Genomic DNA, 25086 nt, shown 5'->3' on the forward strand with positions numbered 1-25086 from the left:
GTGTGAGTGCGTGGGGAAATCCAGGCAGCCTTGCAAAGGCTGGGCCAAACACATCAGGTTTGAATCCAGAACCATAAATATATCCCAAGTGCACTTGTGCTGGTGCTACCATGATAAAATATAAAAGCAGCACAAGACAGTTTCCAATAAAAATTTATCACTGCAATTCTGAAAAACTGTGTTTAGAGATTTAGAAATTAATTTCTAAGGCCTGTAAGTCTCTACCTTGAGCCTATCTTTTTCCATTTTATCTCAGTCTCTTAATTGTAATTCAGGTTTAGTGCTAAGGTGTTAGTATGTAGTGAAAACAGTAAAATCTCTCCTAGTACTGAACATTTACTGGTTTTAAGATGTGTAAGAGTGACTGTTATTATTTAAACCCTATATTTTGTCTTTATTTTTCAGAAATAGTGTCCTTATGAACTTCTGGCCTTAATGACAACAATATATTTGCCTGAGATTATGTAGAAGTGGACTCAGGAACCCATGTTGTCTCTTCCAGTGTTAGTTGGCATTTAATTTCAAGATCTAAATGTAATTTATTGCAGCAATTCCCATGCTGTGATGTGTAGTGCTGTGATGTGGGAATCACACTTGCACAGCCAAGAAAATACTCGATGGTAGAGAGAGTTGTGCCTGTGGATGTAATCCTTGTCTTCAGATGGTCGATGGCCAAATGACAGGGAACCTCTAATAAATACAAAAAATCCATTATTCTTTAGGACAAATCCTGGGATCTCATAAATTGCCAACATCTTCAGGATGTGACCCTTTGTCATCTGTATAAATGGTGTGTAAATATATAGAAGATGTATCTGTAGTTGATCTAAATCTGACTGCATCTTAAATAACTTAATAATTGCCTAGAATTTATGCATCACACAGCTTCAGAAATCAAGCAACCATCAGTCAGGAGATAGAGTTAAGCTTGAAAGCACAATTGCGTGTGTTCTTCCTTAACAATTTTTCAATGTAGCAGTATAAATAATTGCTTACCATCAGTTAATACCTAATTTAATGCAAAATGGTATTTCTTATGCATGCTGGCATAAAACAATGCTCAGTGTGCCTCACTGGTTTATAGGAGTGAAGGCATGATTTCAGCTTATTTAGGTGATGAAAGGTGATATATCTCAGTTATAATGGTAAAACACCATGGCTCAGGGGCGGCTGCACCCTCTAAGCACTAGAGCTTGGATCTGCAGTCTGGAGTTGGTTTGATGAATGACAATTCAAGGAGATCTAGAACTCATCCGAAAATAGCTGTCTTTGAGAGAGATCTCTGCAAGTGACTTCCTCAATTTCTTCCAAATATGTCCAGACTCTGGTGAATTCCCAGACTCGAGTCTTCATTGTGTCACTGTGGATCCATGTCAGGAATGTGTTTCTTATGTCTGCTTTCTTCCTTTCATATGTTGCCAATTTTTCTTTTTTTCTTCATTTGAACAAGAAAGGCAGACCATTATGCAAAAGCTTACTTGGAAAAATAAAATGCCTTGAACTAGTACAGCTGCTTTGCTATAAATAAAGTTAAATATGCTGGCATTTTAACCTTGTTGTTTCACTACATTAGATCTAGAATAGCCTCACTAGAAACAAGCTCACTGCATAATATCCTTGAAAAACTCATGTTTCATGTGTATTTCAGTTTTTGTAAGCAGGACAACACAGAAGTTTGTTATAAACTGTTATTTTTAAATCAGGACTGCAGGTACACAGCAGATAGGCACTCCAGTGCCTATAAGCAATGCAAACACTGAGAAAAGCAGAGATGGACTTGTAGCAGTGTTACATCTGAATATCCCAGAGATCAGAGTGACTGTGAACTGCTTAGATCTCAAATCTTGAAGGTGTGTAATATGAAACAATAACTACTTTTCTGATTTTATACACTTGTAAATAATAAATATTTTCATACAGTGTAACAAAAAATTTCAATATATAATATATTATTCAAATAATCTAGATCTATAGATATCAAAATATTACAATAAGAAATATTTCTTATCAGTCTCATTTTAATTCCCAGTAAAATAATGGAAAAGATTATTGTGGTTGCACCTGGAGAACAATGCAGTTATTGGTGACAGTCAGCATGGCTTCATCAGGGGAAAGTCTTTCTTGTCGAAACAGATTTTCTTCTAGGACAAGGTGAAGTCCCTATCTGATCTAGGAAAGCCAGCAGATGTCATCTTTTGAGACTTCAGCAGAGCTTTTGATCCCTTCTCTCACAAGACCCTTCTGGATAAAACATCCAGCTCACAGCTGGATAAACGAGTTACACGATGGGAGAGCAGCTGGTTCCCGGGCCAGGCACAAAGGTCACAGTGCATGGGGGGACATCAGGCTGGGACCTGTCACTGCTGGGGTCCCACTGGGCTCCATCCTCTTCCTGGTTCTCTTCAGCACCATCTTAAGTTACTTGGGTGCAGGATTTGAAGGAATACTAAGGAAGTTTCTCAGCAAAACTGACTTTGGCTGAGCTGTCAATTCCCTCCTGGGCAGAAAGGCCCTGCAGGGAGATCTCAGCAAATTGGAGGATGGGCAAGCACCAACCACATGAAGTTCAGCCAGGGAAAGTGCTGCATTCTGCACCTGGGATGGGGCAACCCTGGATGTACAGACAGAGTGGGGGAGAGCAGGGCTGGGGAAAGGGACCTGGGAGTCCTGGTCAATGGCAAATTGAACATGAGCCAGCAGTGCCCTGGCAGCCAGGAGGGCCAGCCCTGTCCTGGGGACATCAGGGACAGCATCGGCAGCTGGGCAGGGGAGGGGATTGTCCTGCTCTCCTCTGCACTGGAGTGGCCTCACCTCCTGTGCTGGAGGCAGTTTTGGGAACCACAACATAAAAAAGACTTTCAGATCTTAGAGAGTGGCCAAAGGAGGGCCATGAGGATGGTGAAGGGTCTGGAGGGGAATCCTTATGAGGAATGGCTGAGATCACTTGGTCTGTTCAGCCTGGAGAAGAGGAGACTGCGGGGAGACCTCACTGCAGCTACAGCTTCCTTGTGAGGGGAAGAGGAGGGGCAGACACGGATCTCGTGCTCTTGTCACCAGAGACAGGACTCAAGGAAACAACATCAAGCTAGTCAGGGGAAGTTGATTTCCTGATAAGGAAAAAGTTTTCACCCAGAGGGTGGCTGGGCACTGGACAGGCTCCCCAGGGCAGTGGTCACAGCACCAGCCTGACAGAGCTCAAGAAATGTTTGGACAGTGCTCTCAGGCACAGCATGGGATGGGTGGGGTAGCCTGTGCAGAATCAGAAGCTGGACTTAATGATTCTGGTGGGTCTCTTCCTACTCAACATGTGATTCTACGATTTTTTTTTAATTATTGGTGCAGAACATGTGGAATAATTTTACATAAATAATAATCAGGCATAACTGAGGCACCCAGTATTTTGAAATGGATTCTGATTCCTGCCAAAGCAAGAAATCATGAGTAAAACAATTAATGAATGCCATTTTTCACTTTCTAATTAAAGGAAAATACAGACAACCTGTGTAAGCTTTTAAATGTGTCTCTCTGTGTGGCAAAATGTAACATAAAGATCCTATCTGTTTTGTCTGTGATCTTTTAACTCAATGAAGAGCACTGACTTTTTTTTTAGAAGAATGAATATCAATTGAAAAAAATAATATTAAAGTTCATGAGTTTGTAGAGCTTGATATTTCCTGATTTAGAGTGATGAGAAGAGGTAATAAGAGCTTGTTGGATATTCTCATTGAAGCTGGGACACTCTGAGACTGAGTCACAGTTTGAAGCTTCTTCAGTACTTGTAGCTGACCTGCTCCTGTCTGATACACGAGGGGAAATTCAAGGGTTTCAACAATTTGGGGCTGTGAGGCTTGGAGGGTGTGAGAAGACTGAGGAGAGCTCTTGAGTTTTATTGCATATACAGTCCAAACTATTCCTCAAAATTCAAGAGAACAGATGCTGCCCGTGGGATTATGACCTTTACCCTGATGCTCAGGTTTTCTCTGTTTACACCTGGGATATACTAAAATAAATATATTTATTTCAGATTGCCTGGGGCCTAAATGGTCTAAAAATATTGAAGCTTACTGCAGCATCTCAGCAGTGAGTTTATTTGAACAGAATCAGCATTATTTTTATAGAGCACAGAAATATTTTATATAGTTCCAAGTAACAGAGTTTGTTACTAAAAAGCCATATTCAGCGCCCCTGAAAACTGTGTAGTCTCATGCATGGAGAAACAATTATCAACAACTAAAACCTTGACACAGTATTCTTTCACATTTAAAACACTCTTTGAAAAGCTCTAAGTAATGACAACAACAATAAAAAAAATGCAGTTACTGGCCAAGCACAGAGCAAAAGTTTTAGTTTGAGTATCAGTGGCATCCACTGTCAGTACTCCTTGAGCTCTCATAATCAGGTATCTGGCACAGAACAGACATCTCCACTCCATAATACATAATACTGCAAGTATTTTCCTTCTAGACCTGGCCAAGCTTAAAAAAATACAAAACATTGGAGGCTCTTAGCACTTTTGCCTCTTGAGCTCCAGGCACAGGGCATTGATTCCTGGAATAGTTGGCTTTTCGTTAGCAAGAGGCTGACAGGGTGCTGTGTGCTTGTCCAACTTTATTATTCATTCTGCAGAGTGTGTCCAATCTCCTTGGTTTTTGTCTTTCACTGCTTGTTCCTTCTGGAATCTAAAGGCATTACATTCAGAGAGCACTTTTTTTTTTTTTTTTTTTTTTTAATATCCCTGCTTACAATCTCAGTGGCTGCTTTCCTTACCTGTTGGCAAGGGTCTGGTATGGATTTTCAGAACACAGTGTATTTCAGCAGCATGTTTTTCTTTGTTTTCTCTTACTCATTTCCTACTGGTACAGATGGACGAAAGAAAGTCCCATAAAAAATGAAAGCCAGTATTGTTTTGAAGCACAAGGAATCAGGTTATTAGGATGGCCAGTGTAGGAGTGTCCTTAGGCAAATTCCTTATGCAATGGATGGATGACCTTGAATTCGCATATTCATTCTGGATGTCTCTGACTTCAGTAATCTTGGACATGGTGTCCAAGAAGGCCAAATGTTATTATCTTTAGCTGAAAATTATTCAAATATTGCATTTTTGGATGAAGCAAAAGGTAAATGAAATTGATTTTCCCAAGTTTTATTACACTCAGATCAGAGGAACAATTTTGATTTGGCCTCTCTCTGTACTTGAGATTTTCTACCAAAAAGGGAGAAGTCATATCCTTTTTCTGCTAGCAAGGGGTGGGATCTTACTTCCCTGTGCCAGCCCTTCAATGGATTTGTAAATTTGAGAAGAGGGTTGTGGTCTACTTGTGTGGTATAGTTACGTATTTTATTCATGTTCCTTTTCAAGCAACATTGAACATAAACATTTTTTACATATTTTTCTCAGTAATTTTTCCTTGTGGTAAATTCTTAGACTCTGACATACTTTGAGCTTGCCTTCAGCAATCTATACAGATGTTTCTTATTATGATCTCCCTTGTTACATCATTTATTAGAACACTGTTTTGCCAAATGTTTGAATTAGGAAAGGCATGCCATTTTGACGTTATTGAGAGATTTTTGCAGGGAAGTAAGGTAAGATATAGATGATGCTCTCTTTTGAGCACATAAGCACAGACATTTCTGATTAGAGTTTTCAGCAGCTTATAAAAGCAAATGGGATTTGATAGAAGCTGGCTCTAAAGGAAGTTTTGCAAAACTTCTTAGAAAGATTTGAATCCTTAATTTTTATGTATTCCCAGATGAAGTTTCATTTTGTAGAAAAATGAATATGAAGAGCTGTTGCATAACCATCAAACTCCAATTTGTATTTCAGAGAAACATAATAAAGTGAAAATAAATTACATGGTAGTAATTGTTTTGGACTGCAGGGCTTGTGCAACTTCCAGGGAGAAAAACAAAACCTGTGATTTGCCATGGTATGACCCCATTTTTATACTGATTTATGTGTTTTGCATTCAAGGAAAACACTGGAAAAAGAGCAGAATAAGGACAAAGATGACTCAGGTCCCTACAGTGGTGATGAATTTCTTATTATAACAAAGCATATACAAGAAACCTATAAAAAGCAAGTATGCCTCATTCACTTGACGTTTTTCAGTGATAAAGCACCATCCATCTGAACAAGTTTTCTTTTTAATATATGGCAGATTGTTCAACTGTACCCATCAACACAATATCAGGATGACAGTGTCCCACAGTGAGGCAGGAAAATACTATTACTCTATTACAGACTGAGGCACAGAGAGACTTAAAGACTCGCTCAAGTTCAGACAGGAGGAGTGAGGCAGAGTTGGGAATGGAAATCACATCTACAATTTCCCAACCTAGTGCCAGGGTTTGCCTGATTTCTTAAAGATCTCCTTGCCTCCCATACTTATGGGGCCAGTGGACCACAGTGTCTCCCTGTTCAGCCAAGTGCATTCATTTTGATGTGTAATTCTTCCATGAGAATGTGCCAGTTCTTTCCAGTGTCCACTGTGGAAAAACTACTCATGTAGAAGACTAGCCTTAATCTCAGGGTTTTTTGTTCCATACCTATGCTGTAAGAACAGCCAGAACAGATGAGTAATGATGAAAGGGATTGAAAGGGATTCAGTTTTGTGCATTTCTTTGTGCATTGTCAGGGTGTTCTCTGCCATTATCCTTCCCACCCTGCTTGTCAGACTCAGTGACTTCAGGAATAGGAGCACAGTGCAATTCCTCACTCTGGAAGCTGTACTGCTAGAAACTGCATTGTTTAAGCATCTAAACCCACTATTCTGTTAATCATGTCACTATTCAATGTTTAGCACACACAAGTTTTATTACTGTTCCTGTGTACTGGCATCCATATGCTTTATTTCCCTTTGCAAACAGTAGGTTTTCAGCCCTATGTGTCTCTGCATACCAACTACATCCTTCCCAATGCCATCTACAAACTCCCAGTCACACAGAGGTGTTATTCACCCAGTAAAGAAAATCCACTTCACCCAGGCTGAGACAGACCTCTGAGCTGGCCCTATTTCCATCCTTCTGCCTGCAGGTATCTCACTATGACAGCAGAGACACCCAGCAATGTACTTAATCAGCTCTGGGAAACTGTACCCACAACAAATCCTGCTGAGATCCTCAGAAGGAGGATATTTTAGAGGAAGGGCATTATGAAATGTCAGATGAGGAAAGAAATACATAAGTTGATCACTGGGAGAAATAACTTTGATCTCTCTCATGGCTCATCTTTCCAATTAAAATTGTTGTTCCTTCTCTTTGTGGAGAGTCTGATAGTGGTACTGAAGATTAAACTGGTGCTGGTTTTGGAAAATCTCAGTTTTTCAGTCTTCTCACCCAACACTAATATTTATTTGCTCTGATGTGCTGTGAGAGAATATTGAAAATAAATATCATTATTTTCAGACTTATGTACAGACTGTATCCTCAAAACTTTAAAATATTTATCTGATGTCAGAATACACTTTGCTTTGTCTGTGTCCAAAGGATCACTTGATGGTCACAGGCTGTCACATTACTAGAAATACATTGACTTTTATCATTATTCCAATGAAGATAGTTACAACAATTTCCCTAATTAAAAAAATTTAAAAATTATAAGGCATTTTTCTTACAGATTCCAGAGCTTTGTTCTTGTCAAAACTGGAGTGTTTTGGGATATTCAGTGCTTTGAAAAATTATAAAAAAATCCTAGGAGAAGGCTAAGACACCATAGAGACTCCCAGGGGAGTCCAGTGGAAAGCCTGCCCTTGTGCCAGGCAGGTATGAAGCCCCCAACAACTTCTCAGCAGTGAAATTGTACTTTGTTTTCCCAGAAAAGCTAACAAGGGCATCAGTTTCCAGCTGCCTTGTCTAGGGAGCTGCTGCTTTCGTGCAAACTTTGTTCAGATTTGTACTTATTTTGATCCAAACCAAAATCACTTCTATGGAAAATAAGTCAGCAAAGTGGAAACTGGATTTGTATCCAGATTTACTCTGAATTTTTTGAAAATTTGAGCCTTTTAGATTGTCAATCTGGATTAAAAGTATGCAATAACGTAAGTAGCCAAACATGAAAAATTAACTAAATAAATAATCAATTGCTACAGATTGTGAGAAGAGCCAGTACAAATACAGTTACAAATTTAAAAAAAAGATACACATCAAAAATCTAGGTATGGAAAATAATTATAATTTTGGGGATTTCTGATAGTTTTTTTCTGGTCAGATATATTTCTAGTCTTTACATTAACATTGTAAGAAGTAGGAAATTTCCATTAAAAAAAAAATAGAAAAAAACCCACACATTTACTGACATTTCCTGAGGACTTAGGAAAAGTGCCAAATGTTGTGAGGTTGTGATAAAGGCAGGGGTGTTAGCAACATCAAGAGCAAGAATAGCTTTCTGCAGGCACTGCTGTTCTGACAAAGCAGTTAGATATATCTTGAAGAATATATATATATATATATATCCCTTTGATATGCTTGCATGTTGCACTGACACTTCCAGAATTTTCTGATTTGCATTGGACTCACTGGTTTTACACATTATTCAATTGGTACCTCATTGTTTTCAATTGTGCAAAGTAAAAATATCCATGTGCGATATAAAATTCAACAGTGTGGTATAAACAAATGCTGCATAGTGTTGCTTATACATTGCGTTCGTATGTGTGCTTTTACCTTGCAACTGAAAGGCTTGATAAAATGTAACAAGGAATGATAATTTTATACTGTGTATTTCTCAGGTACCAGTGATCAGACTGAGAAGTTGAACCACTGCTGAAGATGTCTTGTACCCAGCCTAGGCTTTGCCATCTGTATTTCACAATACTAATGCTTAAAATGGGCATTCCTAATGTTGGATGCACGAGCAAAGATTGCATATAATCCAGAAGCGTGTGCCTGGTCCCAGCTCTGCTGGCACTTAAGTCAGAACAAACCTTGTGCCTGTGTGTGAATGAGCTGTGTCCTTTTGGTGCCCTGTCTGTGTCTAAGCAGGTCCTTGTTCTAGAACAACATATAGTTGCCAGAAGTAAAATAATCTTCAGAATAAGGTCCTGTGCCCGTGTCCTGGACATGGTGCAGATTTTCAGGGCTTTTCTATTGTCTTCTGCAGACTAAAGATTAAACAGACAAGTAACATTATTCTGGAAGATCAACTATTGTTTAATTTCTTTTGAAAAAAATTACCATTATGAATGTTATTCCAGACAAATGAGGCCTAGAAATTGATGCTTGCATGGAGAAGGTACTGTGGATAGTTCTTAGAGAGCAGTTTATTTAATGGGAGTAGTTATGGCCATTAACATCCCTGGTCAGAGAAGAATTCACCCTTCCAGCAGCCACCACCTGAACTTCCCTGGTGGGTAATAGCAGCCAGACAGCTCTTGGCTAGGTACCTTGCACTTCCAGACCCTTGGGAAATTATTTATTGGAATAGCCCAAAACTTGTTGCTTCTTATTTTTTGTTGGGAAGACGAACCAAACTCTCATTTTAATATCCTTACTTTTGTTTCTGTGGGAGTCTCCAAACAATACTGTGCTGTATTTATGCATCTAACAGTTGGAGCCTGCACTTTCTCTTCAGTGATGTTCAGGAAGCTGGATATTATATAACAACTAATAAGTCATTTCCTAGACACCAAATTATAAGTCAGTCTCTGTTAGGTGGATCCCAGAATTCTATAGATTTTTATTTAAATAAAAGCTAGATGAGAAATGTATTGTTGCACGTTGAAGAACTTTACATAAATCTATTAATGCAACTGCCTACTTGCATTTCCCATATTACAAAAATAAACTCCTTTAGTACTGGCCTTGGCTCATATGCCTAAATAAAAATATATGAAATAAAAATTGAAAGCAGCCTAATCCTTTTACCATCCATACTCATGGGAAAAGCTCAGCTGAATCAATGGAAATGACTCAGTGATAAAAGATGAACTCTCACTCATATAAGGTTATCAAAATAAGCTGCTGGTTAAACAAAGGTAGTTATTTGCATTATAGCACACAAAGGTGGAATTCAGTTTCATAAAAACAATTTATATTGCATATTTGAGTGTTTGCTTGATTTCTTGGGCATTATAGTGCTGGACTTGATGCTAGAGACCATGATAATATGGATAATGAAAATAACAAAATCCTTACACTTCTTTTGAAAATGTATCATACATTCAAGTGTTTTTGAAATCCTTTACAAAAAAAAAAATGTTACTTGTGAAAAACATCCCTTGAAAATTATAGCACAGTTGAGCATTTTTGTTGAAAAGTTAATATTATTTAGCATCTAGGCAACTGGCATATCTTGGATCTCTCTGTGTAGGAATTTGTTTACTTTTTTTAGCAAGTACTGTAGTCATCAACAACAATTTTGGATGTGCAATCAGCAGCAACTTGTGTCCTCTGTTACCTTATTAATGCACATTAATATTCACAACCCCCTGCAGATCTAAAATACTACTGGCTTCTGAAAACTTAAAAAGTATGGAGGAATATTAATTCTCAGACAAAGGAAAGGAGACTAAGACCTAAGATTCTGCCTTGTCCTGTGTTTGCATCAGTATCATCTTATACAGCAAAAGTATTACACTACACTACACTAATATTACACTACACTAATATTCATATCCAGCAATGTTTCATGGGTATTCTGTTTACTTTTTAGAAAACTTCATGGTAAACCAGAGTGAAAGTGGGCATCAGAGCTGTGAAAATTCAGTTATAGAACCAAAAGAAAAATTACACAGCCAAGTCATGCACCCAGGAAGAAAATACAGTTTGTTAGAATTGTACGGATGCAGCTAAATTATTAAGATGGATTTAGTCTAACAGCTGCTTTAACATAATAGATATGGTAATAGATGGTTTAAAACCTGTTTATAGAAATCTGTATCTTCACAGATGACTGGAAAGACATATGTTTTGCCATTCAAAACTTCTGTCAGCTAGAAGGAACAAATGAACATTCATTTTTGTTGCTGCTTTCATAGGAAAGTGGTTCGTCTACTAGACTAATAAATGAATGGGAATGAGGAGAAAGGTAATGAAAAGATATTGACAAATCTACTGCATTTTTCTTTTTCATTTCAAGAAGCCAACAGAATGTTGTGCATAAAAGTGCTCTGAGAAGATGGCAAGGTCCAAGTTTCCTGGGAAGTAAATGAAGAAGCTTCTATCTGTGTGGCACACTGAGGCAAGCCCTCAGGTGCTCAGCAGTTCGTGGGCTCAAAGTAAAGCAGCATCTGAACAAATGTAAGGCAGAATAATGTGGTAGTGCAGGTGTCTGCTGGGCTGCTTTGAGCTCTTCTTGTTGATTCAAATTTACATTGATTTGTATTCAAGTGTTATATTTTGCCTTTGCCACGCTGAGGTGGCCAAGCCCTTCACTGTCTCTGCACCTTGGTTCTGCTTCCCTCCCAGCAGCACATGGCGACCCCTCCGTAACAAAAGGGTCCCAGTGATTTTTACATGTTTCAGTCTCGTTGACTGCAAATCTTTTATTGTGCACATCAACCCATTCAGCCTGGTTAGCTGTTATCTAGTCAACCTGAGAAACTTCAAAATTAATTGAGTTTTCTAAACTATCTGTGGGAATCAGTAGGTTCCTTGAAGAGCTACTTCATTGATCTCAGGTGCATAATGGAGGATGACATGAGTGCTGACCTCTCTCCACCTACAAAGTGAATCTAGATGACCAGCTTACATTGGATATCTAACTTCAGTAGGATAAACATAACATAAATATCACCTATATTTGGGAATTTTGTCCCTGGAACACAGTATTTCTAATTGCTCAAGCCACTTGCCTTAAAACTTATGAGAAAAAGAAAAACTTCTTCAGGATTACTATTTTTTCGTATATGCTTTTCTCTAAACCCTGTCTTAGAGTTTTAGCTACATGCCAACATAAAGCTCAAAGTCTGGAAATTATAACATTATTGGAGTCTTTAAAATTTTATCCAAAGCAGTAGATTTACATAGCTTGATATTCTGCTTCTCAGGTTCCTTCCAGAATTCCTCTGAAAAACTGATCTCACCAGATACTGGCAGATTCTTTTATCATCCAGGTATGAACAAGTTATAATGACCCTAAATCCTACATTCTAATTGGAAGTATCAGCAAATGAAAAGTCTTTCTCTTCATTATTCTGGGTATCTACAGCAATGATATTTAGAAAACATAGCTGACTGTAAAAAGTAAAATAATTTGTCATTTTTTAGTTACAGAAATCTTTGGATTACTGTTGTGAGCCATTTTCAATTTACTGAGAGACTGAAGTTATGTTTTCCACTTACAATTGATCACAGCAGCAACAGTGAATTTTCTGCCTCTTTCTTTCTCCATCTGTCCTCCTCCCTCTACCCCCATAATGAACCAGCTGGTCATTAAAACTTGCAGCCAAGTATACAAGGAGTAAATCACTGCCCTCTGCTTTGGGAAAGCCAAAAATACCCCAGGTTTGTTGATAAGCATTTATGTCTGTCAATCAGCATGTTCCAAACTCAGAAGCAGATAATACATGTGCTGCTCTGAGGAGTTGGTAGGGATGTGGCGTGGAAACTTGGAACACAAAACACAGGGGAAAAGGGGCATGTGAGGCACTTTACAAGAGCTAGCCCTCTACTGCTCATGTTGTTACTCTCTTGTTAGTGAAAGTGAGGGATGAAAACCAGAGCAGCCAGAATAACAGAACTGTTGGGTTTTATGTACTTGGAGTTGTGATGGAGAGTGTGTGTGAACACATAAAGTCATACACCTGAAGACCATGAATCAGAGGTGAAAATATGTGTTACACACTAAAAGACAATGTTTCACATTAAGTAGAGAATTAAGGTGAGGATTTTTGTTTAAGAAATCTCTATTTTGTTAATCTTTACATTTGGAAGGAAACCAGAATGTAGGACTAAAATGCTGTGGGAGCAGAGTGTTAATAAAAGCAGATAACATTACACTACAGGCACAATCAAGAGTTCAGTGGCAGAAAGCAGAAAAAAAGAGCTTGCTTTTGCCATGTATTTTAATTTTGTAGCAAGACAGGTTAGGAGACCTTAAACTTCATGTTTGACTGAGTATCCCTTTTGTATCAAAATAACCTCATCATTCAGTGCCATGAGATCTTACATGCCCCATCTTCAGGTATGGGTCAGATTTTGTGTTTCTGAAGTGTTTACAGAGTTGTTCAACAATCAGACAAAGTTATATGCACAATTGCATATGCAGTTTCTTTTTGGAATAGTAGCCAGCTTAGCTAAAACATTTGATTTGTTTCTGATGCTGGATCTGTAAGTACTGATGGGAAATTGTCAGGAATTACTATGGGCTTTGGGGTACCACAGGATCTCTGGCAGAGATGATATCCTGAAGATAACTGTATATTATACGTTGTGGTGCTTTGCCATCTTCTCACTAGAACACAGCTTTCAAGGGTTTTTCAAGGTCAGTCACTAGTTCTTTTAAGTTTCTGAAGTAGAACCAGACTTGGAAGGTGGAGGAATCTTTAGACATTCCTCTCTGAAGAGACAGTGTTATAACTAGAATAGAGATTTGGGAAAGAAACTAAAAGAGAAGGCTGTTCAAACTACAGTCCTTCCAGCAACTGTGAATTTAACATTTCTGGAGACTAAATTTATGGTTGCTGGCCTCATTTAGTCCAACCCCTAATTTTTTCCTTGTCCTAGAGATAAATGTCCTCCTCTACCAGTGGAAAATACTTCTGTATGCCTTAATCTCAAGGGCCTCAAATTAGAAGATTACAATTTCAGTATTTTTTCCCATGAGTCGTAATATAAGAAAGCATGTATCAATACTCTATGTTAGTGCTCATAAAGAAGATAATATCCATGGCAATAAAAACAAAAAATAAATGAAATATTTGAATTTCATTAATAACACAATTTCCATATTGATTGTGCTCTGACAAGATCTAGAGAGATAAATATCAGAAAGTCCATTGCCTTGTTGTTTTGTTTTTAAATGAAGCTCAGAGGTGATGAGGGGAAAGAATGGAGACTTGAGAACTTAAATATGAATGATCAGTTATTATCCACATATATTCTATATAATAAGTGCTTTCATGGAATGACTGATAGGTCTGTAAATGTGTCTTCTAAGTGTTAATCTGTTAAACTGCTTCTATCACTAAAAGTCTAGAGTGCTTGTGTGGTGTGTTTTCTGTTTATCTACCACGAATCACAGACAATTTAAATTGAAAAAAACAAAACAATTTTAACAAACTAATTTATTTTAAGTCACATCAGGATAGTTTCTTGCAACATTTCATTTCATATTTTTTTCCAGTGTGCTTATACCTATCCCCAGAGATGGGGTTCTATTATTTCCCTCTAAAGACTATTCCATGGTCCAATAGACCTGATCATTAAGACACTTTTCCTCCTATTCAGTCTGAACTATTCTGTCTGTATCTTGTTATAATCTCATGGCACATCTCCCTCCTTGATATTTATGCACTTCAACTGCTTAGAGATAGCAATTGTGTCTTGGTTTTCATTTAACATGCACATGAATGTGACACATATTAAGTGCAAAAAGTGTATCTTTAAAGAAGGGGTTTTATAGTAAAGGAGAATTATCTTAGCTCAACTACAGCTAGGAGACCTTTAGCACTTGTAGTGGGAGACAATGTAGCACTTTAAAGTAATTAATGTGATGTCATTAGTGCTTTTAGCCAATGCAGCTACATTATTATGGTATGCTATATACATAAACAAAATTTAATCTCATTCTTTTTCTTGCATAGCACTTTCTTATGAAAGCAGCAGTTTTGCTCAAAGGATTTGTTCTGAAGATTTATACACTTATAAACAGTTCAGGCTTAATATTCAAAGTGTATTTGCTATAATTGTTCTTTATGATGAACGTCTCAGCACTGATGCAGTGTTCTTTTGCAAACATCTCTGTGTAATTTATTTATCTTGATATATTAAGCCCGAAAACATTTTTCCGTGTACAAATTTAAAAATATTAGATTAGAAGCTTCCACTGATAGAAAGGGGAAGCTGAGGCACAGGGGAGAACATTATTTCCTCACAGGCACACATTGAGTGTGTGCTATTTGCCAAATTGAGTGAGACAAATTTGGAACTGGAGAATAAAATGCTGAAATTAATGTTTATGTGTATGTTCATATCTGTGAGAGAGAATTTAGCAATGGAATCTGTGTCTGATTGTCAGAACTCCTTCTGAAATCATTGTTCCTCACTCTTTTTAACACAAACCACTGAAGATTTACATAAATTTATCTTGGATCTTTGCATAGTGAAAATGGTCTTCCTGGCACACTTGCAGAGTACTAAACTTTTGAATTGTTATCCCACATTTACCTGTGATGCTTATTTGGGTAAATTCTCTGTTTGGGCCAGAGTATAATGCCTGGATGTCAGGGGCTCCAGGTGACAGCAGAAATTCAGGCTGGAGTCTGCTCATAACCCAGCCTTGCTCTGGATGAGACCTGCAGGCTCACTGGAAAGGGACCCTCCAGCAGTGCTCAGGGGCATGTGCAAATTAGCACTACTACAAGCAGGGTAGTTTCAGTCACATGGCAGAGAATTTTGGGAATACAGCACAGAATTTTGGGTTTGGCCAGTCAAGACCACTGTCTAGAATGGGCTGTACTTAAATGCTTCTCTAAGACCCAAGGTTCTTCTCAGCTTTCAAGGTGCTCAGTTACCTCTGTAAATCCATCTTTTTGTGCATATCTTCCTTTATGGCATTTCATGGTAAAAATATAATTTCTGTCATGGGGCACTGTCCAAAAATGGCCTATAGAAATGATAAACATCAGCAGGACACAAAGCTACCTTAGAGCTTTAAAAGTTGTGACTTCCAAACTGGGTAAGCAGTTCCCACTGTGAGGAACCTGCACAGATATGTTACAGGTTCTAAATATTCAAACCAAAACCTACTATGTGCAATGGGAAGTTAATTAACGTGGCAATATTAAAAATAATTATTATGAAAGTATAACATTAGGCAAGAATCTTTGCTTTGTTGTCAGAAAGGTTATATCCTTGGCATTTTTAATGCGCAGCCTTTTCATCTTATTATTTCTCTTTCATTTCCTGCTCACGTCCTAAGTGCAGTGTTTCCAACACACTATGAGGACTCTGGGAATATTCAAATTCCTATGACCTCTTCTTGTCCTCCTCAGTCCTAACACCAGAAGCATTTATTACCCCAGCAAGTATAGCCTGGGGTGTGTTACCACTCAATTTTAGGATAAATGAAAATATTAAATAATATTTAGATAATTCTGAAGAGTAGTTGTTTTCTGTAGGCTCAGGTTAAATAGTTAATGTGTTATGTTCATGCCAGATGGGATGCAAAACCTGGCTGGTGACAGCACTTTATTGGAGAGAAAAGATGCACGGTATGTAAACAGGCAGTGCCAGGCTTCACAGAATGTATGTAGGTGGGATTTTTCATCAGGGTAAAATGATGTTAAGTGAAAGATAATAAAAAAGAATCTCTCCTGATGATAATGAAGAAAGAGCAGATAAATTTAGCTAAGTACACTTAGACATTACAGGAACAGGAATAGGGACAGAGACACTGTCCAGAAAATTAAAGATGTGTTATGAAAAAGAAATTGAATTGCACCTGGGGTCAGTGCTGTGATTCTTTTGATGGACTTACAAGCTTTGAATGCAAGAGTTAGGCATCAGTTTAGTCTCCATTTGATTTGATTACAATAACATCCATCTCTGGTATGAATTCATGCCCTACATTCTCCACCCCAGCTTAGCTGAGGGATGGATGAGTGGCTAGTTCTGGGGTATATAGAACATTTTTTCCTGTTCCTTCAGGCTTCAAACTACAGCAGAACTGCTCTGTGGTGTGGGCATTTCTTCCTATCCTCTCATCCTTTTTTCCCAGATTCAGATAGCTAGTAGTACAATTCTGTATGTGGAGATTGTTTTGTTACCACCAAAATGCAAGTTATTTCTTGTCATTTCAAGTGCATCTGGAAAGGATAAGAGAGAAAGATTTTTGCTTCTTTACTTCAAACTATTTCTTATACCACAGAAAAGTTGAAGTTAGAAATTTTAATGTGGTTTAATGTGGCCATTTTGGTGGCTTGGGTTGAATGGGAAAGAGCTCTATCAATTAGAGTGTAACACTTGTTCTGCGAGAAGCCATTAGAAAACAGATCTTTAAACTTTGTGACAATACTGGTATGAAAATTAAGCAAAAGACTTGTGAGGGATAAGAAAATCAAGAATGTCATCTGTTTTCCTGGGTCTCATCACCACTTCGATTGTATAATATTACACATCAGATTGTCTTGTTTTATAACCCACAAGTTGTAGTTAATGGAATAATAGCATGCAGAAAGATGTGTCCAAAGCATCAAGCACAAATGGTGTTACAGTATTACCAAAGCCCAGTTTTATTGTCTCCATGGGAACTGAAGTCATGTAAGGGTGTGAGAATTCATGTTTGGAGCTTTGCATGTGACTTTATGTGCCTTGCTCAGGAGTCTCCATGTCATGAACAGTCTTTGTAGGATCTTTCTTCAGACAGAGGAGAAGGAATGACACTCCTGGGGAGGACTCAGTCCACCCAAACCACCAATGGCTTATAGGAGTGGGTTGTCTTTCTCCATTGATTTTACATATATTAGATCTCTAAATATGGATGAGATTAATCTGAGCCAAAAAGTCAAATGGGCGATTCAGGCAAAGACTCTGTAAGGAAGAGGTAGCAAAATAATCAGAACTACTAGAAATACATGTCAGTGTCTCTTTGAAGCCTGAGATGATCTGCAGGCTTTTTGAAAGGTTGGGTTAGGAGTGCTAGAGAATGTCTTGGAGGGTGGATGTGCACAGAGTTTCCAATACATATGAGTAAGATGAATTCAAGGACACCATGCATATTCTCTGTTGAATAGGTGATTTTCCTGTGGCAAAGATTTGAACCAAACAAGCATAAAAGAATTGCACTATCACTATTCTTCTCCCCTGAATAGTTAGCATTTACCTGTTCTTTTTTTGAGTCACTATGTTGATGATATCACTAGTGCTGGACCAGAAATAGATTTTGTTTTGTTCTAAATACTCTATCATAAGGCTTGAGAAGAAGAGTGTTTTTGGATTTGCACCAGATAAGTCTAGTTCAGGGAGAACTGTGGCACAGTTTAAGTGCAGAAAAAAAAGAAATTCAATTTGGAAAAACAACACCAGGTTCCTGAGATGCTAAAACAACTGAAACTAATGGGCTTGTTGAGTTCACCCAAATGAATTCTGGTATGACTTTTATTTTGAGATAAAACCTCATGGGTCTGACAGAATTAAAATCTTGCCAGTTATCTCAGTATAATTTTGAATCATTAACTGAGCTGTAATAAAGACCTAATGAAAACACTCTTAAGTATTTCATTTTAGATTGTTTTTAGGTGAAAAAGGGCTACACTTTTTATGGACTGGCAAGTGATGGGTGAGTACCAGATGTGGTTAGAAAGAGGATGACTGCTGAAGTAATAATGTCTGAAATACCATTTAAAACTATTTCAAGATCTAGCTGCCCAAAGATTCCTTTTGCAGTTATAAATTTCTCATTCGTTCTTCCCTGGAGTATCATAGAAGTGATGGAGAACATAATATAGCAATTAGGTTCTGCAGCAAAATTCCTCAGCAGAGATGTGTATTGTAGCATGGAAAAATATCTTTTTCTACAGTTATAAAAGAAAGTGTTGAAAATTACTGACAAAACCTTGCACTGACTGTGAATGATCCCTGTAATGATACAAGAAATGCTGGAATAAGTGCATATAAACCCTGCTTACCACAAATATCCTTCAGTATTTTACTTCAGTTCAGATGATTTTCACCTGTGTTAGTCTGGAGACCCACCACTCCAGGGTAATTACTGTAAGTTATTTGTCATCTTATGCAGGTGGCAAGAGGAATTTAATTAATTATGTAAATGAAATGTTGCAATGCTGTTGCTAAGAAAGTATCACTGAATCACAGAATAGTTTAGGTTGGAAAAGACCTTTAAAGGCATTGAGTCCAGCTCTTAACCCAGCACTGTAAAGTCCAGACTTAAATCATGTCTGTAAGTTCCACTTCTACACAACTTTTAAATACCTCCAGGGATGGTGACTCCCATTTACAAGTTCCAAGCCTGTTCCAATGCTTGACAACACTTTTGGGCAAGAAATTTTTCCTAGTATACAACCTAAACCTCCTTTCCCACAATTTGAGGTCATTTGTTCTTGTTCTATTACTTGCTGGGACAAGAGACTGACCCCACCTGGTTATAGCCTCCTTTCAGGGCGTTGTAGGAAGTGTAAGGTCCTCTCTGAGCCTCCTTTTCTCCCGGTCCAACACCCCAGTTCCCTCAGCTGTCCCTCATCAAACTTGTGCTCCAGACCCTTCACCAGCTTTGTTACCATTCTCTGGGAATATTCCAGCACCTCAATGTCCTTTTTGGAGTGAGGGGCCCAAAACTGAGCACAGGATGTGAGGTGTGGCCTCACCAGTTACTCATACAGGCCAGGTGCCATTGGCTTTTTGGCCCCCTGGGCACAGCTGGCCCACGTTCAGCTGCTCTTCGCCAGCCCCCACAGGTGTTTTCCCACCAGACAGCTTTGCAGCCACTCTGCCCCAGCCTGTGGCACTGCCTGTGGTTGTTGTGACCCAAATGCAGGACCTGGCGCTTGGCCGTGGTGAACCTCATGCAATTGGTTTGGCCCACGAGTCTAAGCTGTTCATATCTGCCTGCAGAACCCTCCTGTCCAGCTTGGAGTCTTCTGCAAAATGGCTGAGGAAGCACTCGATGCCCATGATCCCAGGTTTATCTCTAGCAAGTGTGGTTTTATGCCATTCCCCCTTTGAATCCAGTTGAGAAGCTGTATCTGACACAGGAACTTCTTGAGAGTCTTGCCTAATTGTTGTGTCAATCTGACTTTTTTGTTGAGGCAGCCAACTTCATCCCACTAATGCGTTCTGTATCTGTTTTCAATTGCCAGTTTCTGTGTTGTATCTTGGGATGGGGGAGAGAGGGAAGTTCTTTTTAAAACCCAAACCACACTCCATGAGTTGATTACTTCAGATGAATGGCATTATGGAAAGTTAAGAAAAAATGAGCTCTGACTGACAAAGCTTAATACAATTACCACTTCAACATTTAGCCTTTTTAATTTCTTGCTGCATTCTACTTCCTTTTGAAAAAGGACCAGAAGAAAAAATGGAAAATATCAAAAGCAAGTAAACCTTGATTTGCCCCAATGAATTATTTTACTTTTATTTTGCACTTTAAAAACTATAGTTTTATAACAAATTTATGGCTTTCTTTTCACCTGACCATTTAATTTCAAGGTTATAGTGCAGCATTTTATGAATATCAAGAAGGAATAACCAAGACTCTGTGAAGCAGTTAACCCAAAGTGAAGTGAGCAAGGCATTCAAGCAACGAAGCCTTCATTTTGAAATAGCTGTCTTGTGAATATTCTTGACACAAATTAGTTAAGATATAGTAAAAGTGTCTGGCCTTCTAGTTGAAGTTGAAAGCAAAGTAGAAATGTGATGACTCTTGTACTTGTGTTACTGTAAAGTGCAGTGTTCATGAAATGTACTCTCTGCTGCTAAAGGAATTAAGCATCCCACTGACATAATGATAGGAGTACTGGTAACTTTGTATTGATCCCAATAACCTCTTGAGTCATATTTATTTAGGTTGTCACTAGACTTCAGCTTTTCATTCATAGAGACAATAGAGGTTGCAAAATATTCACTTAAGTCATCCTCCCCTTTAGAGGTCTCACAAAGCATTATTTCCATTAAAAAAGACTTAATACCACTATGCTTTCCATGCATTAAAATACTATAAAAACTTTTTTTTTAATAGTAAACTACTGTATTTTTTCTCTCTAAATGAAATTCTGCTCTTAAGCCAGTTTTCAGAAGGAAGACACTAATCTTTACTGCATTTAGACCCAACTCATTAATGTAATTGTGTTCTTAGAAAGGGTTCTTTTGCAAAACACCATCAGTGAACCCCAAGAGTCTTGAGCCTACCAGTTAAATTAGTGGTATGGGACCAAGAAAGGGTGTTTCAGAGAAGAAAAATGAAATTAAGATGACATCTGAAAGTTGCATATTTCAGTTCAGTAGTTCATCTTTATTAGCATTGTATTTTAATATGCACTAGACTAGCCAGGCATCTATTTTCTCACTACAAGCTCACATAAAGACAAAAATGGATGAAAAATTAGAGTTGCTCTTCAATGAAACTGGCACAATATTAACATATTAATTGAAATCTAATCCATATTTTATATTACTGAAGAAAACAAGGAAATATTAAGTGCTTGAATGACAATGGGCTCCAAAAATACATTGATGTGGCCCAAGAAGAAACTGGAAATGGAGAGCAAATTTATAGGATTTAAAGGTGATTGAAAAACAAAAAGTGTTATTTTAATTCTCCAAAATATGAAATACATATATTGAAATTCCCATCTATTTCTAGGGTGTCACAGGTAGGACACATCCAAACTAAAACCCTGATTCTTCTCTTTCTACTTTAGACATGGGAAGAACATTATAAGGGTAAAATGTTACTGATTTGGATTGTTAGAGAGCTTACAAAGTAAGCCTGGAGAATGTGATCATTGAAACCAAACCTGTATAACTCAGGTCTAGACAATGAAGCCTCATCTTCAACTCATTCAGTTTAAATCTGATCTGGACACAATCACTGCCCATCTATCTGTATTAGACATAATGAAAAGAGAGAGGATACCTCTCTCTTACACAGACCATACAATTCACCAGTGACCTATTACCACTGCAGCTGAAATTTCTAATAAGATTCAATTCAACATTATTTGCACTGATAAAAGTTCATCTAAACCTTGAATATGGCTGATAAGCACTCTGACCTGCCGAGCGCTTTATGCTTTATACTGCTGCCAGTTCCTACAGCATCTGAACAAGTTCCTGAGAAAACAGACTGGCACTGCCACAAAACCTGCAGTGGAAGTATTAAGATTCTGACTTTTTCCCTGCTCTATGTGATTTTAAAAAATTAATGAAATTGGATTTGAGGCAATTCAAAAAAGAAAGATCATAACTTCCTTTTCAAGTAATTTTCTGGGGAAAAATATTGTAGAAAATTTATGAGGCATTGTCTTTTGATTGTCAGATTCTGATTGTATCCCAGACCTGTTAGGGTCTTGCTCCCTAGCTAACAAATGCTCCAGCATACTTCATAAGCTATTTTTCTTCAGAGACATAATGAAGTAATTGTCTGTTATTCAGCTCTTCATTACATAATAATAAATTAGAAAATGGGCAACAAATGGAAAATATTACATTTTGGGATTTTTAGTATTTATTTTTTCAAAACACATGTGTTTAACTGAGAGCAAAACCAAGGTCTAAAGCATAAGTTTATACCACGAAAAAGAAAATAACTAATAATAATTTTAGTCACTTTCAATGTGACTAAAATCAAAGATTACTTTTTATGAATTACTTTATTTGCAAGTCAATTACAATATTACAGGAGTCAGGAAAGATAATCTTGTTTTAAAACAGCAAAAAACCTGGAGAAAAAACTAGACCCAGAGGACCAGGTTTATAGAAACATTTCTCAACTACAAAGAAACTTCCAGTGTGCCACAGGTGGCACGGTCCTTAACTCTCTAGCTAATCCTGCTACTGAGCTATTAATCCATTTAAATAAAACAATGTATTTGCTACAGGAAGAACCAGGCTGAAAAGTTTATCCCTGAACTTATAGGAGAAAGAAGCTGATGGAAGGAATTTAAATAACATGTGAGGATTTACCCTGGCCATAGGCAGAAATATTGACCTTACAAAAAATAACCCCATACAAGCTGCTGATGAAAAAACCCAGCCCTGTCCAGGGTTCAGCACTCTGCCCAGCTGCAAGGCTCTGTGTGCAGTAAGCCAGGAATAGCAGTGAAGAATGAAACTCTCTGGGAGGACTTAACAGCATTGCACTGAGAGGAATATCTGCTTAGAATGGTACTGAAGTTTAATCAGTGACAAATATAAAGAGAAAAAAAGCAACCTAAATATTTAATTGGAGGAAATGAGGGGCACTCAACCCTAGTACTTGACTCCTCTGAACAGGCAGTGCCTGTGTTGAGGTTAAGTTTGAAGGAAGAGAAGGGCAAAGCTGAAGCCTGGGTAAAAACACAAATGTATAATTTTAAGCTTAGCAGTAGCCCATTAAAGAAATAATTAAATACCTTGCAGGCCTGATTTAGTGGCACTGCTTATATATTGAAGTTACTCATGTGCTTAAATGGCTCTCCTGTACTGAGATCTGAACCTGACAGGTCATAAGGGAGGGAAGTTTGTTAAAATCTCTTGGCAGTTCTGTGATCCACAAGAACAAACCCTAATAGGCTCTGAGGAGACCACAGTACACAGGCATCCATCTCAGAAAGCCATCAACACATTTATTCCCCTTTCACAGAGCCCCAGAATGGCTGAACTTTGAAAGGACCTCTGGAGGTGACAATAGGAGCAACAATCCCACTTGAGGAAGGCCATCTTATGGAAAGCCACATCACACAAAAACCCAGTTAATGTAGAAAGGCATTTATGGGGCTATGCATGGAAAGGTGCTTGATGGCTGTTTTAGTTTTTCTCAACATATAAAAATTTTGCTGATTTAGCATTTTCCACGAACATTAAATTCAGTTAAAAGACAAAAATCAGTAGCAAATAGCTAAGGCCAGTATTTATTTTCTATATCTCTGTTGTCTGTAATAAGAAGAAACATCTCTTTAATTTTCTCTATAATTTCCTAAACATTTTATAAAGCAAGCTGGGGAAGCCCATAAGAATCCATCACCAAGCTTATGCCCTTGTTTGTGCATGTTGATGCTAGTATATTTTCCATCTTGTAAGTGTTCAGAAATGTCAGTTTGCAATAAAATTTTCTCACTGGAAAACTGAAATTCAGTTATGGCAGTACATTCGTAGGTCTAAAAGTGAACTAAACTGTTTTCATGGCATTGGATCTCTGCTCAGACTTACGATTTTGGATTTTAGCACAAGGAAAAAAAAAAAAAATTGTGACTAAGAGACCTTTGCCTGCCATTCATCTCCTACATTTTCTGAAATATTGAACTTCGAAATTGCTTTTGTTCCCTTCCCCTGGTACCATATTGTTTGAGATTCAGTCTTCTGAATACCTGATATGTCCACATTTTCTGATTCACATTTTTTCTCTATGAATACTGGATAGGACTTTCTTATTATAATGGTTTGAACTTTAGTACAACAGTGATATATAAAAAAATCCTCTGATTATTTTCCAGTTTTCAGCAGCATGAGACTTGAAACGTAGATGGATGGCTCTACCAGTTGAGAGAAGAAAATGCTTACTACTGTACATCTTGGAACAGGCTTGAGGAAATTTGCCTCTAGGAATTAAAAAAAGACAGTTCACAGATAGTAAAGCAGAACAAATGGGAGATACAAGAAAGACAAGGTTCAGAGATAAGAATAACAATCCAGCTAACAGCAGATAATTTGCGTTTAAATATCAGTAGCAAGAGTGAGCAAATAAGAAAAATTTCTCATTCTTACTCCCCAAAAAATTGGTGTCAAGCAGTGTAAAAATAAATAATGAGATGTATTCTTAACATTGCACATATACAGGAGAAAACACAGCAATACAAGTAAATATTTGAAAATTCCCTTAACTGCTATTGGATCATGCATTTTGACATACAGGTTATGAATGCCACTCTGGTAAAAATATCTGTTTTTCTGAATTTAGCCAATAGCTCATATTCCAAGAAAATTGTCTGGAGAAATAGTGGACTAATGAACACACATGGAAAAAAAAATATCCTCCCTCAAAAATTCCCAGAGCCTGAGAATGCTTGTTTGTAGAAGGATGAATCTTGCCCTATGTTGAAAAACTTTATATGGGTGAAAAAAATTTGCAGTGAGTCTTGTTAGACCTACATTAACACTCATAAAATTACTAGTTAAGGTACACACAACCTTTGGAATGTAATTTTCCTCTTCTTGGAATAGGACTTCCCATCCTGCTGACATGTTTACTTACACTACTTATCCTTCCATTCT

The sequence above is a fragment of the Lonchura striata genome, chromosome 5, assembly GCF_046129695.1.
Source record: "Lonchura striata isolate bLonStr1 chromosome 5, bLonStr1.mat, whole genome shotgun sequence".
Classification (NCBI taxonomy): domain Eukaryota; kingdom Metazoa; phylum Chordata; class Aves; order Passeriformes; family Estrildidae; genus Lonchura; species Lonchura striata.